The 16,130-nt window shown below is 43.2% G+C and overlaps 1 protein-coding gene across 1 annotated transcript in view; it reads left to right on the top strand.

Annotated features, from left to right (window-relative positions):
* The window catches only part of STK39 (serine/threonine kinase 39), a 321,280-nt gene that overhangs the window by 106,469 nt on the left and 198,681 nt on the right, over nucleotides 1–16,130 (top strand). The gene's annotated exons all lie outside the window — the stretch shown is intronic.

Raw genomic sequence — 16,130 nt, 5'->3', positions numbered from 1 at the left:
TGAGCTGGTCTGTGGTCAGGAATGGAGACATCGTGTCCACTCTCTTGGAGTTTACATTTCAGGTGAAACAGACAGCTATTAACTGTTTGCGGTACAATTTAATTTGAAAAATTCGTGAGTGGGAAGAAATGCATATATCCATGGGATCTAAGTTAGCTACACACTAGGTCTAGTTTAATGTGTTGTCCTGGGGACCAGTCTTAAATATGTAGTATTGTAAATACGTATGATTTGGGATGTGATATTTTTGATCAATAACATGTATCATATGTAGATTAGAGATTTTTAGGAAATTTACATAGATTTAATGTGTATTTATACTCTGTGGAATATAATTTATATTACTATGTGTTTTTGGCTGTGATAGATCTTCATTGCTACACCGGCTTTTCTTCGGTTGCAGCAAGTGGGGCTGCTCTCTAGCCGTGGTGCGTGGGCTTCTCATGGTGATGGCCTCTCTTGTTGCCGAGCGTGGGCTCTGGTGCACGTGGGCTCTAGTAGTTGCAGCTCCAGGGCTCTAGAGTGCAAGCTCAGTAGTCGTGGTGCTTGGGCTTAGTTGCTCTCAGGTGTGTGGGATCTTCCCGGATAGGGGACTCAACCTGAGTCTCCTGCTTTGGTAGGTGGATTCTTTACCACTGAGGCACCAGGGAAGCCCATATGGAGAATAGTTTAACACTTGGTTTCCCAGAGTACACTTGAGAACACAGTAGCCAAGGGTTATCTAGCCCACAGGTCACTAACTTACCCTGTGCCCTCCTTGCTTGCCATATGTCACCTATGAAACGAGGCTCTTAGGCTCTCAGGTTTCCTTTCAGTTCTAAAACTTGTAGAACTGCAGTACAGAAGAACTCTATGACGCCCAACAAACTGCCCTTCTCATAGGCTTCCCTGCTCCTTTTAATGGCAATCCCATCCTCCTATGTAGTAGATTAGAAGTCTAGAATTCCTGATCCTTCTTCTCTTATACCCAATGACCTGTTCAACTTGTCAGCACATGCTGTTGTGAACCTTGATTCACCACCTGCCCTGCAGTCATCCTGGTCCAAGCCACCATCTATCAGCTCTTGCCTGGATTATTACCGTAGCCTCCTAAGAGATCCTTCTGCCCATTCCCCTGTGTGCTCATTTCTCTGCATGGCATCCAGAGTGATGCTGTTGGAGTAAGCAAGCTTGTATCATGGCTTTACTATAAACTTGGCAAAGCCTTTTCGTCTCAGTCAAAATCCTAATGGTGGCCCTTACAAGAGCTAGCTCCTCATTATCTTGTTGACCTCATTTCCTACTTCTCCGTCTCCCTCACTCTCCTGCAGTCAGAAGGGCCTTCTTGCCATTGTGCTTCTGCCTCAGGGCCTTTGCGTGGGCTGTTCCTCTTCCTGGGATGCTCTTCTCAGGACCTCACATGTCCCATCAATGATGGATGGCATCCGGTGGTGAATTGCAGTGCTTCTTCTCAATACTCCCCATCCCGTGATCTTTTTTTTCTTTATTGTACACATCACTGTGGTTTTCAAGATGTGCTTCTAAATCAGCAGCAGCAGCATCACCTTAGGAGTTTTATAAAAATGCAGATTCTTGTGCTCTTTCATCTCTAGTTCTGCCGAATCACAAACTCTGGGGGTGGGACCCAGCAGTCCATATTTTGAGAATCTCTCTAATGATTTTATTGCACACTAAAATCTGAGAATCACTGCTGTCTGTTGTGCTTCATAATTGTATTATCTGTTTTTAATCTTTCCTCCCCACACCTGCCCCAACTTAAGGGTTGGGCTCTATGAAGGCAGGGGTTTTGTTCTACAGTCCTGGAGTTGAGAATGGAAATGGTACTTAGTAAGTGCAGTAGATCGTGGTTGAATCAGTTAATGAATGGGCTTCCTTGATGGCCCAACAGATAAACAATCTTACAGGAGACATAGGAGACAAGCGTTCAATCTCTGAGTCTGGAAAATCCCCTGGGGAGGAAATGGCAACACACTCTAGGATTCTTGCCTGAAAAAGATACCATGGACAAAGGAACCTGGTGGGCTACAGTCCAAAGGGTAACAAAAAATTGGACATGACTGAGGGACTAAGCACGAGTGTGACTATGTAGTAAATTTAAATTTAAAGAATACTGAGCAATAGAGTTTATTGTTATGTTCCTTATATTTTAGTCACTCCTAATGTTGAGAGTTTTAAATGTGAAGTTTTCTTTATCACAGATTTAAAAATCTGCAGATTCTTTGAAGATTGCATTATCCTCCACTAATCTGTCTTGAAACTTTGTGAAAATGATGTGAATTGTTGCTTTAAATACTTCAGGCAAATGGAATTGTACTATTTTAATCATCTCCCATAGGGACCATCTCTTTTAAGAGTGTACAGATGGGTCTTTTTGGTTTATTAGAAGCTTCTGATGGTAGAGCTAGTTGAGTGGAGGTTTGTATGAAAAAGGCCGCCTGGAGGTATATGAATATTGCATTGGAAATTTAGACTCATTAATATTTGATCTAAGTTGCCTGTGCCTGTCTTTACAGGTATGTCCAGCCAGGAGCCCCCAGAGACTTCAGAGTTTGCCTTTGACTCGAGGAATGATGATTCCTGTGTAATACGCTTACCTAGGGTGTTCCTCTACTCTGCTGTCAGCTCAGCCGAGTTGGTCTTACAGATGAGGGGACTGAGGACGACTGAGTGATTGTGGCCTCTCTTGAGGTCATTCTGAAGGTTGTAAAAGCTCCTCCCTCCCAGACCTCCCCAGACTTCACTTTTTATCCTCGGGTCACTGTCCCTGCCATTAGGCTTCCCACCCCCTCCCTGTTTGCCTCTTAACTCTATGCTTTTTGACAGTTTGGCTGTCCTGGGGCCGATTTTTTCAGCTGTAAAATAAGGAGAGTTGACAAGATGTTCTCTGAGGACCTGTCTTGCATCAGAGTGTTTGAGTGTCCCTTCATTAACCTCACTCACTAAAGGCACCCTCAGTCCTGTTTGAAAGCATTCAAATCAGAGGGTGGTCTTGGGCGTGGAGCAGAGAGAAAGCCATGCATGTGTCCTGTGACTTCTTTCACCAGAGCATCTTTCAACAATATCCCTCCCTCCCTGATTGGGGAGCCAGGGAAGAATGGTTTTTGTGACTTAGGGTTTATTGGTGGTTTTCCTTTGCTCACTGTAATTATCCTAGTTGATAGAAAGCTGATCACTTAGTGAGCTCTTGGTCATGTCTGTCTTTAGACTTGAGAAAGCTGGCTCATGCCTCCTGCACCACAGCTGGTCTGGGATTACTGCTTCTTCCTTCTGCTGTTGCCTCACCAGTGTGGCCTCTGGCTCCGCTTCTCCCCAGAAGTTCACCTGCTTTGGGGAAGGTACAGTGGCTCTGACACAGATGGGCAGATTTATCAGTAGTTTGCCATCATCTTAAAGTAGTATTCTTCATGCTGGGGCTGATTGGCTGTATTGGTCAGCCACACTGTGAGCCAAATGGGAATTGACATTAGCCACCACTTAATCTTCTTCTGTGGTTTTGTCTCAGTGTGTGTTGTCTTGATTGTGAGAATGGGTGAGGAACTGGGGAGGGTTGGAGCTTGTGTAGCCTCTGAATTCTCTGTTGAATTTTTAAAGTCATTTGTCTGTGTCATTGTGGATTCATTTTGATTCCATCTACAAAGCAGAAACCAGTGCTGAGAACTTTTCCTTTATAAGTAGAAATACAGCACATTTGAGGGAACCTGTTGATGGCAGTTCTGAGAGTCTGCCTACATGAAACACCTATCATGGGAAGGTTTGCTTCTTTGTGTGTGTGTGTGTGTCTTTTTTTTTTTAAAGGTGAAACTCTAGCTTTAGGGAGTAAAATGATATCTTCTGATTTCTCATTTTGCTGTCAGAAAAGTCTATGAAATTGTCATTCTGTGATGTTTCAAAGACAGTCAGGACCGCCTCTCCCCACTAATGGGAAACATGGACTTGAAAGCAGCTGCAAGTGTCTGTCTAGGGCCCAGGCTCCAGAAACGTGGCAGGGCCTATCATCTGATCATGAATGCCTTGGATATCATGCCATGTGTGGGTGGGGGCTGCATCCTATCGAACCAGCCTAGGCCACTGAGTACCGTTTGCTTACAAGAAGGACTAGATAGAATTGAAAACCGGGAGTCTGATTCCGGGAAAGGAGTGTGGGTGGAAAGCAAATTTTTCAGAAAACTCTTCGGTTCTATCAGGTTTCTCTTGGGGTCTGTCCCTCCTGAGCAGGACAAGTGGTGTGTGAATAATTGATTACTAGTAGTAGATAAGGTGGCGACATATTTATTATTGCCTTGCCTGAAAGATGAGCAGATCCAGTGTTATCACCTCGATGATATAAATGCCGTCACCCTCACACGATTGCATATCAGAGGTTTCACGAGTGGTAAGGGAGGAATAGTGTTACACAAGTCTGTGCTGAGGCTGACGCGTACTCACAGCCCTTCTCCTCTGGGCCTTGGCACCTCCATCGAGCAGCTGTTACAGACGTACTGCTGATAAGCATTGTGATGATAAGTTATGTAAATGTATTATAAAGAGATTTTGTACAAACCTGAGTATTCCCCCAAAGCTGTGCCACGCGTGTGAATTTGTCTTGCGTGACACATTAGAATCACTGGGCCAGACAGTTCTGTGTAGGACATGATTGTCGTTTTTAGTGTTGACCTTGGACTTGCCTGTCATGAAATACACTATTGTGTGCTCAGCTTTTTCCATGCCACTCTCTTTCTACCTCTCTGGTTCTCTTCTCCTCAGAGATGAGGGAGGGACGCCCTGGAGCTGGCTGTACTTGGCAGGCTTCTGGTCAGACTGAATCATGCTGCATTGAATCAGCTGGGGCTCTTCCTACAGTGCAGATTCTGATCCACTAGGTCAGAGGTGGGACCCAAGATTCTGCCTCTTCCAGTGGTTTCCAGATGGTGATGTTTCTGGTCTGTGGACACCACCTTTTTTTTTTTTTAAAGTTTAAATAGTGTCTGTTTATTAGCTGGCTTGAATTTTTTTTTTTAATTGGAATATAGTTACTTTATAACGTTGTGTTCCACAACAATGTGAATCAGCCATAAGTATACGCACATATGTTCCTTCCCTCTTGAGCCTGCCTCTCACCCTGCTCCCCATCCCACCCCTCTAGGTCTTCACATAGCACCTGGTTGAGCTCCCTGTGAGATAACAGCTACTACCCACTAGCTGTCTGTTTTACATGTGGTAATGTATATGTTTCAGTGCTACTCTCAATTCATCCTGCCCTCTCCTTCCACTGCTGTGTTTGGACCCCTCTTTGAATAGCAACAATCTAGGTGAGAATTTTGAAGATTTGCCTCACTTCTATTTTCCTAGAAGTGTATTGTTCCATTTCTGGAATATTTATGTAAGCATCGCCCCAAACAGAAACTATTGGCAAAAAGTGAATTAGTCACTTCTTGCAGTATGTTTTTCTCCCCTTGAGACGCCTGTGCATTTATTTGTTTTGATTTGTGCCTCTGGCATTAAAAGCCATGCTTAATGCTGGAACTGTTTAAAACTCCAAAACTGCACTATGTGCTAAATTGTTTTTCTTGCTGATTTTTACTGAGTCCACTTGGGGATTGCATCGATTTTGGCCTCTGATGCAATGGTTAACCCTTAGCAGCCAGGAAGTTTGAATAAACATGGCTGGGCTGGAGAAGGACCGGGGATTGTAAGAATTAAGTAGCCTTTGGGTACAAATACCAGAGTACTGTCCGGGGATGAAGCAATACGGACATTTAACGATCTGTAACATTAGTCAGTTTCAGGGTTGGTGCAGAAGCCCATGGGTAGCACAGAGGTGACGGGCTCTTTCCTACTTTTTGTTCTGCACATCCTCATGTGACAAGGAAAGGAGCCTTTGTAGGGTGGTTCTGTATTCAGGCAGAAGATTTTCCCACAAGGGTCTGTACCATATTCCCTTTGGATCCCATGAGCCAGGACTAGGGGAGACCCTCAGACCAGTCACCAGAGGCCATGATTAACTTAGCTCTTGTACAGTTGATCAGAATACTGGTAGAGAACGGGGTATGGGTGTTGGGTAGGCAGCCAACAACGTATGCTGCCAAGGACTCATATTCTGAAGAAACTACTGCATGCTTTCTGTGCCCCTCATTGTATAGCTTGTGCAACTGTTGCTCAGAGAAGTTAAATGGATGAGCAGGGAGTGTAAATGGGATCACACACAGGCCTGTTTGATTCCAAAGTACCTTGTCAAGGTAGAAATGTGGCTGCTCCCTACTCACGGTGCCCTCCCTCGGTTCCTGTACTTTTCCCTGCAGTTCGGGGTACTTGATGGGGACTCATCAGGACCCCATGGTGGGCCTCTGAACAGGGGCCATGTATTCCTCACCAAGTGTGTCACTGTTTGGCCTCTAACTTAGTTATGCTGATACTCATGGTCCGATGAAACACCACTGTTGGAGAGAAGACTTTGCCTTTGAGCAAAGTGGCATTATTTCAAGAAGGAAACCAGCCCAGTGAATGTTGGCGGCCACTGTGAATGTAGGTCTTGCCACATCCTGCCTTGGCCCCCCGGGTCCTGGGCTGTGCTTCTTGCCCTGGATTTGCCAAGTGCTACACCCGGAGGTGCAGCATCCCCTGGAGGACTTGAGGCATCCTCTCTGCCCGTCTGAGTCCATGCTGACCCTCTCTTTCTCTTGCCTGGTTTCAGGGATTCCCAGCAGGCACGAGGCGATGCTTCCCTCGGCGGCCCCTCCCCTTCCCCGCTCTCTTTCCACACAGACTTGGCTTTTAGTGCCTGGAGCTCTGATGACGCTCTGAAGATGGCAAACCTCCAGGAGAGTGAAAAGTTGTTCCTATTTAATTTACAAACAGAAATAAAGCAAGCAGAAAAACTGGTAGAAAAGGCTGGGCTTAATTATACATTAAAAAAAAAATTGAGAAACAGTAATTTGGGCAGTTAAAAATGTGAAAAGCGCAGTGCTCAAGGATGTGATAATGGGGTAAGTGTCGCAGTCAGAAGGGAACAATACTGGAAAACTGTTGGCTTCCACATACAGGATGAATTATGTCTGAGGATTTTGCCTTGTTTTACTTCGGATGCCTTGTGGGGAGAGAGTTTAGTTAGAGAGGGCTGTGATCAGAGCAGTGCTTCAGAAAGACAATTGGATTTGCAGTTGGAGGAGGCATGCCTCTGATTCTGTAATCGCTAAAGCCTTCACTTACTCTGATCTGTGTTTTTACTCTCTCACCAAGAAAATCAGAGGGTGGAAAGGGCACCTTGGAATTACTAGCAAAGAGAGGATGATGCCTTTAACATAATTTTTCTATTCATGTTGTTCAGTCATTTAATAGTCACTCTGTTTGATGTCATATTTCCCCATGTTAGCTCTCACTAGAAGACTGATATTGCGTTTAAATCAAGGCTCTGTAAAATTAAAGCTACAGCCACTCCAGTTGGACATCACTGTGCTTACCCGGTGCTTCCTGAACATAGATGGGGAATGCACCATTGACACACATTTTACTATTGGGTTGGCCAAAGCATTCGTTTTTTTCCATAAGAAGGCTCTAGTAGTGCTTTGTCTTTAACTTCATTTGAAATAATTTTGTTAGCTTGTATTATGACTGCTGTTATATCAGTGTGTATTAAAAAAAAAAAAAACTTACCAAAATTGAACTTTTGTGTAGCCATTTTAACATTGAAGGTGAAATAAAAATAGCAACATTTTCAGTATATTATGCTTTATTATTTCAAGAGAGGTTAACAATGCAGCTGAAATGAACCAAGAAAGATTTGTGCAGTGATGGCTAAGATACTGTGACTGATCAAATATGTCAAAAGTGGTTTGCAAAAGTTTTATGTTGGAGACTTGTTGCTAGATGATGCTTCACTGTTGGGTTGACCAGTTGAAGCTGATAGTGATCAAGTCAAGATGTTAATTTTCTGGAAAAAAAAATCAACATTATATCATATGGGAGATAGCCAACATACTCAAAATATCCAGATGAAGTGTTGAAAATCATTTGCACCAGCTTGGTTATGTTCATCCTTTTGTTTGGGTTCCACATAAGCTAAGTGAAGAAAACCTTCTTGACCATATTTCTGTATGTGATTCTCTACTTAAATGTGAAGAAAATGTTCCATTTTTTAAAACAAATTGTGACGGCAATGAGAAGTGGATACTGTACAGTAATGAGGAGTGGAAGATGATGGGGTAAGTGAAATGAACCACCACCAACCACACCAAAGGCCAGTCTTCATCCAAAGAATGTGATATTGCGTGTATGGTGAGATTGAAAGAGAGTCCTCTATTGTGAACTCCTTCTGGAAAATCAAACAAGATTAATTCCAGCAAGTACTACTCCCAATTAGGTCAACTTGAAAGCAACACTCGATGAAAACCATTCAGCATTAGTTAACAGACAATACATAATCTTCCATTAGGATAATGCAAGACGGCATGTTTCTTTGATGACTAGGCAAAAACTGTTATAGCTTGGCTGGGAAGCTCTGATTCATCCACCATATTCACCAGACATTGCACCTTCAGATTTCCATTTATTTTGGTCTTTACAAAATTCTCTTAATGGAGAAAAAATTCAATTCCCTGGAAGACTGTAAAAGATACCTGAAACAGTTCTTTGCTCAAAATAATAAAAAGTTGTGGGAAGATGAAATGATGAAGTTGCCTGGAAAATGGCAGAAGATAGTGTAACAAAACGATGAGTTCATTGTTCAATAAAGTTTTTGGTGACAATGAAGAATGTCTTATTTTTACTTTAAAACCAAAGGAACTTTTGGCCAACCCAATAAAAAAACAATATACAAAACTAAATACCTTGTTTAAAACAAAATAACTGTCCATACAATTCCTAACAATTAAGAAAATATTTCTTAATTCTGTATTATACTCATTACTGTATTTTGCATAATTTAAATCGTAATGTGCTTCTTTGTATGTTCTTTATTCACCAATGTTGGTGGTATTTCATTTTAAGGAAACCTGTGGGACTCATGAAGACTGAATGCTGGCAGCCCTGAAAATGTTCCTGGGTGTTTAGAAGTACATTTCAGTTTCAGGAGTAAAGTTTTGAGTCTGTCATGAGAAAAATAAAAACAAAACTGGGAATCAAACCAAATTATGATGGGATTGTTTTTGATGATATAAATCTGACATTCAGGATTAACCAGAACACCTCAAACTAGTTTTTCTATGTTGGGTAATCACAACTAGATTTTTACTCAGAGATGAGCTCAGAAGCTGTTCAGTATTAACCCTGTTATTCCTTTTTTATATTTTCTCTTTGGTACTGAAGAATATACTCAATTTCCCCACAAAGGAGCCTGGGGCTGTGTGGCTAAATCTCCTCTGTGAAGGACTGTGCATTTTATTCAGACTTTCAATAACTTGCTGCGTGGTCATTGGCAAGTCATTTCACGTTTTTTATTTTTTCCTTATCGTCGGTTCCAATACTCATTAAATTATCACATTTTCTTAAGAATTTGTCTCATCCTGTCCTTTTACAATATCTCTGTTCAAATATAGACTCTGTTGATTTTATTCTTGGGCAGTGCCTGTGGTCTTCCCTGTGTCCAGTCTTTCTCCTTTCCTGAACATCCCTGCAGGATTTCTTTTCCCCAGTTCTCCTCTTGACTGGAGAGAAAGCACCAGAAGTCTAGGGTGGTGACTGGATCAAGTACAGTTTCCCGTACCTAGAACTCAGACTGTGTGGTTGGGCTCTTTGATAAGCTCAGTGCCTCTTGGCTTTTCCAGACCTCGAGGAAAGAGGTTCCAGGGCCTGCTAGCTACTGTGCTAGCCTCAATCCCCCAGCCAGCCACTTGGAGATCTGCAGGAATCAGTATCTGTTGCAACCCATTTGAATACATTTTAGGAAGCTCTGAGCTATCAAATGTTGATTCCATTACTCTCTAGCCAAGTGTGGAGTGGAATTAGCCTTTTTTTTTTTTTTTTTTAAATGCCCAACTCAGGTTCCCTTTTGCACATGTTAGTAGGTATTATAAATGTTAGGGGTAGGTTCGGGTGGGCTTCTCACCCATAATGTCATGCCCAACTTTTAAGGAAATGAAGTTTCAGACCAAATTTTGCCATTCGTTAGCAAGCAAGAACCCTAAAGATTCACAGTTCCGTAAAATCAAGGAGATTCCTGTTGTCTGGCTTCCTGGGTGAAAAAAAAACTTTACCTGAAGCAGACATGCCAGCATTCTAGATGCGGTGTCCTTGTACACTTGTTCTTGGCATCTAGAATCTAACTAGACAGGATACTGGTTAGGGGTTTAGCTTACAGTCGGGCCAGGCTGGATGCTTTCTTTCTGTTCATGTGAGACGGAGAGTATATCTAAAATTTTCTAGCCACTCTCTTTGTGCTCACTACTTTGACTTTCACCAGTGAAAACCTGTTTCTAACATGCATCATGCCTGTCAACAGGTGACTGTTTTCCCCAGCGATAGCCCCTTTTGGGCATTCACCTGGCCCCTACTCATCTATACTTAGATATGAGTAACAAAAATAATTCTAACAGCTGCCTCTGGCATCCTGAGTCAAGTGCTGCCAGACCCTGGGCTCAGAATGCCAGTTGACCACCTGGGTTGCAGTACCACGAATATAGCATCGCATGGTGTATACTGAAGTATTGTGGGTAAATTTTAAACATAACACAATCAGCAGATTAGGTTTTTTTTTAAATTTATTTATTTACGGCTGCGCTGGATTTTTGTTGCTGCATGGGCCTTTCTGTAGTTGTGGGGAGCAAGGGCTACTCTGCACTTGCGTGCTCAGGCTTCTGGTTGTGTGGCTTTGTGTTGTGGAGCGTGAGCTCAGGGCACACTTGCTTCAGTAGTTGCAGCTTTTGGGCTCTCGAGCACAGGCTCAGTCATTGTGGCTCATGGGTTCAGTTGCGCGTCATCTGGGATCTTGCTGAATCAGGGATCGAACCCGTGTCTCTTGCATTGGCAGGTGGATTCTTTACCACTGAGCCACCAGGGAAGTCCCTGCAGATAAGTCTTGCAGGTTAAATCAGGCAGATAGAATTGCTTTAGTTTACTTTTCCATCTTTTTTTTTTACGTATACTGAATTTGTGGTCAGTAACAGCAACGACAAGAGTAAAATTATTAATATATCAAGATTGTGATGTTTTGCTTTCTCTGGGAAAATGGGGGCATCTGCAACACCAGGGCCCTTTTCCTCTATGACAACTTTCTTCTCCAGCTGAATAGTGGAGGCTTGATTTAGAAGACACTGACAGTGGGCTGCTGGGAAGGGCCCTGGGCTTCCTATTGCCCTCCTCCACTGAGACAGCTATCAAGTGCCTTTCATCACTGGGATCATGCTGTTGGTTTTCAGGACCCTCTCCCCTCCTATTCCTGCCTGGGCTCCTGTGGGTGTTTGGGTTTTTGAGCCTTGCAGCTGTCAGAGAGTTTTTCTTCTTGGCTCAACACTTGCGCTTTGCTCATTGCTGCTTTGTCTGGAATGTCATTTCCTTTTGGGCTCGTCTGTCCAGATCTCAGACCCATCTCCAAGGCCAGGTCCAAGGCCCACTTTAAGATGGAGACTTGCATGACTATTACGATCCTGGCTCCTCTGCTTTTACACAGACCGCAGAGCACAGCATTTGGTTCTACATGTTGTTCTGTTTCCTGTCTTCTCCCTCCTTGATGGTAATATTCCTAAGGTCAGGAAGCTTAGCCTTCCTTTTTTTCCCTTTGCCTGAGTGGCGTGTGGGATCCTAGTTCCCCAAACGGGGTCTGGGGTTGAACCCGCGTGCACTCTGCAGTGGAAGTGTGGGGTCTTAACCACTGGGCAGCCAGAGAAGTTCCAGCATCACCTTCTTATATTTTATACCCACCACTGTAAAATCATTAATGCTTATCTCCTTAGCCCAGTTAAAAGGCAAAGAACAGTAGCTTATTGATCTACCTAAAAGACGCTTACTCCTTGGAAGGAAAGTTATGACCAACCTAGACAGCATGTTAAGAAGCAGAGACATTACTTTGCCAACAAAGGTCTGTCTAGTCAAGGCTATGGTTTTTCCAGTGGTCATGTATGGATGTGAGAGTTGGACTGTGAAGCAAGCTGAGTGCCGAAGAATTGATGCTTTTGAACTGTGGTGTTGGAGAAGACTCTTGAGAGTCCCTTGGACTGCAAGGAGGTCCAACCAGTCCATCCTAAAGGAGACCAGTCCTGGGTGTTCATTGGAAGGAGTGATGCTAAAGCTGAAACTCCAGTACTTTGGCCACCTCATGTGAAGAGTTGACTCATTGGAAAAGACCCTGATGCTGGGAGGGATTGCAGGAGGAGAAGGGGACGACAGAGGATGAGATGGCTGGATGGCATCACCAACTCGATGGACATGAGTTTGAGTGAACTCTGGGAGTTGGTGATGGACAGGGAGGCCTGGTGTGCTGGGATTCATGGGATTACAAAGAGTCGGACACGACTGAGCAATTGAACTGAACTGAACAATTATTTTACAGTATTTTTATCCATGGTAAAAAGAAATAGGGGAATGTTGTAAATGTGAAAATAATGTAAAAACAGACATTACCAAGAAGCCTGAAAACGGAGATCCAGAAAGATTAAGTGCCTTGCTGGAGTCACACAGTTGGGGAATAGCTTAGTGTTTGGTCTAATCACTTACCTATCCTGTACCTGGTCCCTTAGAGCTGGGCTATTTCCTGACAGCTCTGCCACTTTCTAGATCAGGTAGTGGCAGCCCAAAACCTTGAAGATCCTCCCCAGGGCTCAGCAGTGTTCACGTATCAAAACACGACAATTCCCAAAGTCACTAAAATTATACATCACAAATTAGGCAAAGGTGGTGAATGCATATTAAACTAACCACACCTAAACAGAGCAGCTGTGGAAAAGCCCTGTGGCATCAAGAGTTAGGATGCTAAAGATGGTTCTGTCATTAATGAGGACCAGCAGAGTGTCCTCTGCTGATGGTCCTGCCCTTAGTGGAGGGAACATTGTGTCGAGATGATGATGCAGAGGCAAAGGCATCATCCAAGCGCAAAGGCTGCACTGCTGAGCGTAAGGATGGTGGTGGGTTCAGGCAATTAAAAGTAGGTAGTTTAGGAGGGCTGGGCTCAAGGCTGGACTTCCCAGGTGGCGCCAGTGGTAAAGAACCCACCTGCCAATCCAGGTAGACTTGAGACTTGGGTTTGATCTCTGGTTTGAGAAGACCCTATGGAGGAGGGTACAGCAACCCACTCCAGTATTCTTGCCTGGAGAATCCCATGGATAGGGGAGCCTGGTGGGCTATGGTCATGGGGTCGCACAGAGTGGGACATGACTGAAGTGACTTAGCAAGCATGCACAGGCTCAAGGTCGTAATTTGGGAGTAGTGATAGATGAGGTGGGAGAGGAAGGGACAGTCAGAGTTAACGTGTTGTGCTGAGGGATTCTAACTTGATCCTGGGAGAGCAAGGAGCCTTTAAGACTTTTAAGGAGCCTTCAGGTCTGAGACATAGAAGGGTCTGGTTGCTGGAGGCTGGATCTGGGGAAAGCAGGCCACTGGTGAATTAGAAGGTAGCCACAGGAATCTTGGCTTAAACCAAAGCAAGAGCAGTGGGGAAGGAGAGAAATGGATGGATTCAAAAGGCGTGAGAGCCTTTCGTTACCAGGATGACAGCATTCTTTCTGGTTTGAGATGCAGTTATTCCTGGAGGCTGGTGAACTTTATGTGTAGCCTTTGATTCCACGTTGCCAGAGCAGTGTTCGTGGTTTCTGACCCACGTGTATCTGGCTCCACTCCCTTGAGCTGTCTAGCGGTCTCTCAGCAGTCAAGGGCCCTGTTCACTGTTAGTGCTCCATCCCCTCCTTCCACTTGTCTCCTGTGAGCTGCTACACAGAGTATACCTGCCTTCCTGTTTACACTAGCACACTGTATACTTCAGTCCAAAAGTTCTCTTTCTCAGTACATATAAATCTTTTTCTATATACCTTGGCCATGCTGCTGCTAAATCACTTCAGTCGTGTCCGACTCTGTGCGACCCCATAGACAGCAGCCCACCAGGCTCCCCTGTCTCTGGGATTCTCCAGGCAAGAACACTGGAGTGGGTTGCCGTTTCCTTCTCCAATGCATAAAAGTGAAAAGTGAAAGTGAAGTCACTCGGTCGTGTCTGACTCTTAGTGACCCCATGGACTACAGTCCACCAGGCTCCTCCGTCCCTGGGATTTTCCAGGCAAGAGTACTGGAGTGGGGTGCCATTGCCTTCTCCTACATTGGCCATACTTAGGAGCAAATTGTACCTTTATTCTGTAGTCATAGGGTGAGCAGATGTTAGGATTGGTGTTTTCTGCTTGTGGAATTCTTCTGAGCTTTTAAGACGTTTAATGATCTGTTTATAACTTATAAGGGAGTGTTCTAAATGGAGGCTGTGAGTACATATGTGAATCAGAAAAATACATTGAAGAGGTATTGTCAGTAATGAATTACAACTGTACATCTCTCTCAGCTATTTTTGGAGCTTTAAAAAGATCTAATCAGATGGTATTTTTAAGGAATTAAAAAATTAATAATGGATTTTTATCTAGATTATATCTTTTAGGAAAATATATGTTTATTTGGGTGTAGAGTTGCTTCAACACCATGGAAAAGAATTTATTTTTCCTTAAAGCAACTTCTACCCATATCTTATTTACAGATGGTATGTATTTATTTAACATTATCATATTTCAAAATTAGTTTAATAAAAATGGAATGTTGGATTCACTTTTAAACTACTTTTCAGAAATACAGGTGAAGTTGAAATTTATATTTTCGAAAGCCTTATCTCGTATTGTCTCTTCCTCTAGCCAATATGGTAGATGCTTACAAATGAATAACTCCATCTAGCTCTTCTGTGAGAGAATGAATGTTATCTCCTGCTACTTGCAAGAGATTGGTTCAGTGGTTTTAGAGGTTTCTTTTCACAAAGTTTGATTTTTTTTTTTTCTGACTATAATGTAAGAGTTAAAATAGAGTTTGGCACATGTGTGCAAAGTAAAGTATATGACATTTTCAGAATATACTTTTGCTTACTATTAACATGAAAATAGCAGTTGGAATAAAGACTCCCTTTGTCAATTTTTGTCCTTTTACTTGAAGTTGTAATCCTGTTGAGAGTGAAGTACATTTAAGTGTAAATAAAACGAAACAGTCAACAGATTTCAACTCAGAGAACTGGTTCCAGTATTATTGCATAACTCAATAATGTAGATCTAACACAAATGCCAGTATTTGACCTTGGTTTGTTCTTGATGCTGTTCTTTGGTAATTGCCGTCATCCTGGCAGTCACTAGAGGGCCCAGCTATGGAGAGTTATGTGAGAGCAGTTTGAAGGGGCTCACACTGTGTGATCTGCTACAGTGTTTTGAAGTATTGACCCCCTCATTTTTATTTGTTGTTGTTCAGTCACTAAGTCTTGTCCGACTCTTTGTGACCCCTATGAACTGCAGCACGCCGGGCTTCCCTGTCCTTCACTTTTTCCTGGAGTTCACTCAAATTCGAGTCCATTGAGTGGGTACCCTTATTACTATTTACCTGTCCTTGAATTGGCTCTTACTGATAGGTCTGCATTAGCTCCAGATAGTTGATCCTTTAGCTTATTAACTAATTTTAACCATTAGTAAAAATCTAAGCACAAATTCATGAATTAATAATCATGGGGTGTTCCATCTCTATGAGCTTCTCAGATGCTGCAGTGGTAAAGAATCCACCTGCCAATTCAGGAGAGGCAAGAGATGTGGGTACTGCTGATTTTAAGATCAAGTCCATGTTAGCATCATGACCTAGAAAAAGCTTACTAGCAGCAAATCACTTAAGTTCTCTCCACTTTGAAAATACAATATGTGTAGGAATATACAGGCTTCCCTGGTGGCTCAGACGGTAAAGAATCTGCCTGCAGTGTGGGAAACCCAGGTTCGATTCCTGGATCAGGAGGATCCCCTGGAGAAGGAAATGGCAACTCAGTCCAGTATTCTTGCTTGGGAAATCCCATGGACAGAGGAGCCAGGCAGGCTGCAGTCAATGGGGTCACAAAGAGTTGGACACAACTGAGCAACTAAGCACAACAATACAACATTCCCTCTCTACTTTTACATATAAAACCGTTTTTGTATAAATGCAGACACATATACAATATGCTTAATTAATTTATCACC

The sequence above is a fragment of the Bos mutus genome, chromosome 2 (assembly GCF_027580195.1).
Source record: "Bos mutus isolate GX-2022 chromosome 2, NWIPB_WYAK_1.1, whole genome shotgun sequence".
NCBI classification, from domain to species: domain Eukaryota; kingdom Metazoa; phylum Chordata; class Mammalia; order Artiodactyla; family Bovidae; genus Bos; species Bos mutus.
The sequence above is the reverse complement of the archived record's forward strand: the minus strand, read 5'-3'. Positions and strand labels throughout refer to the sequence as shown.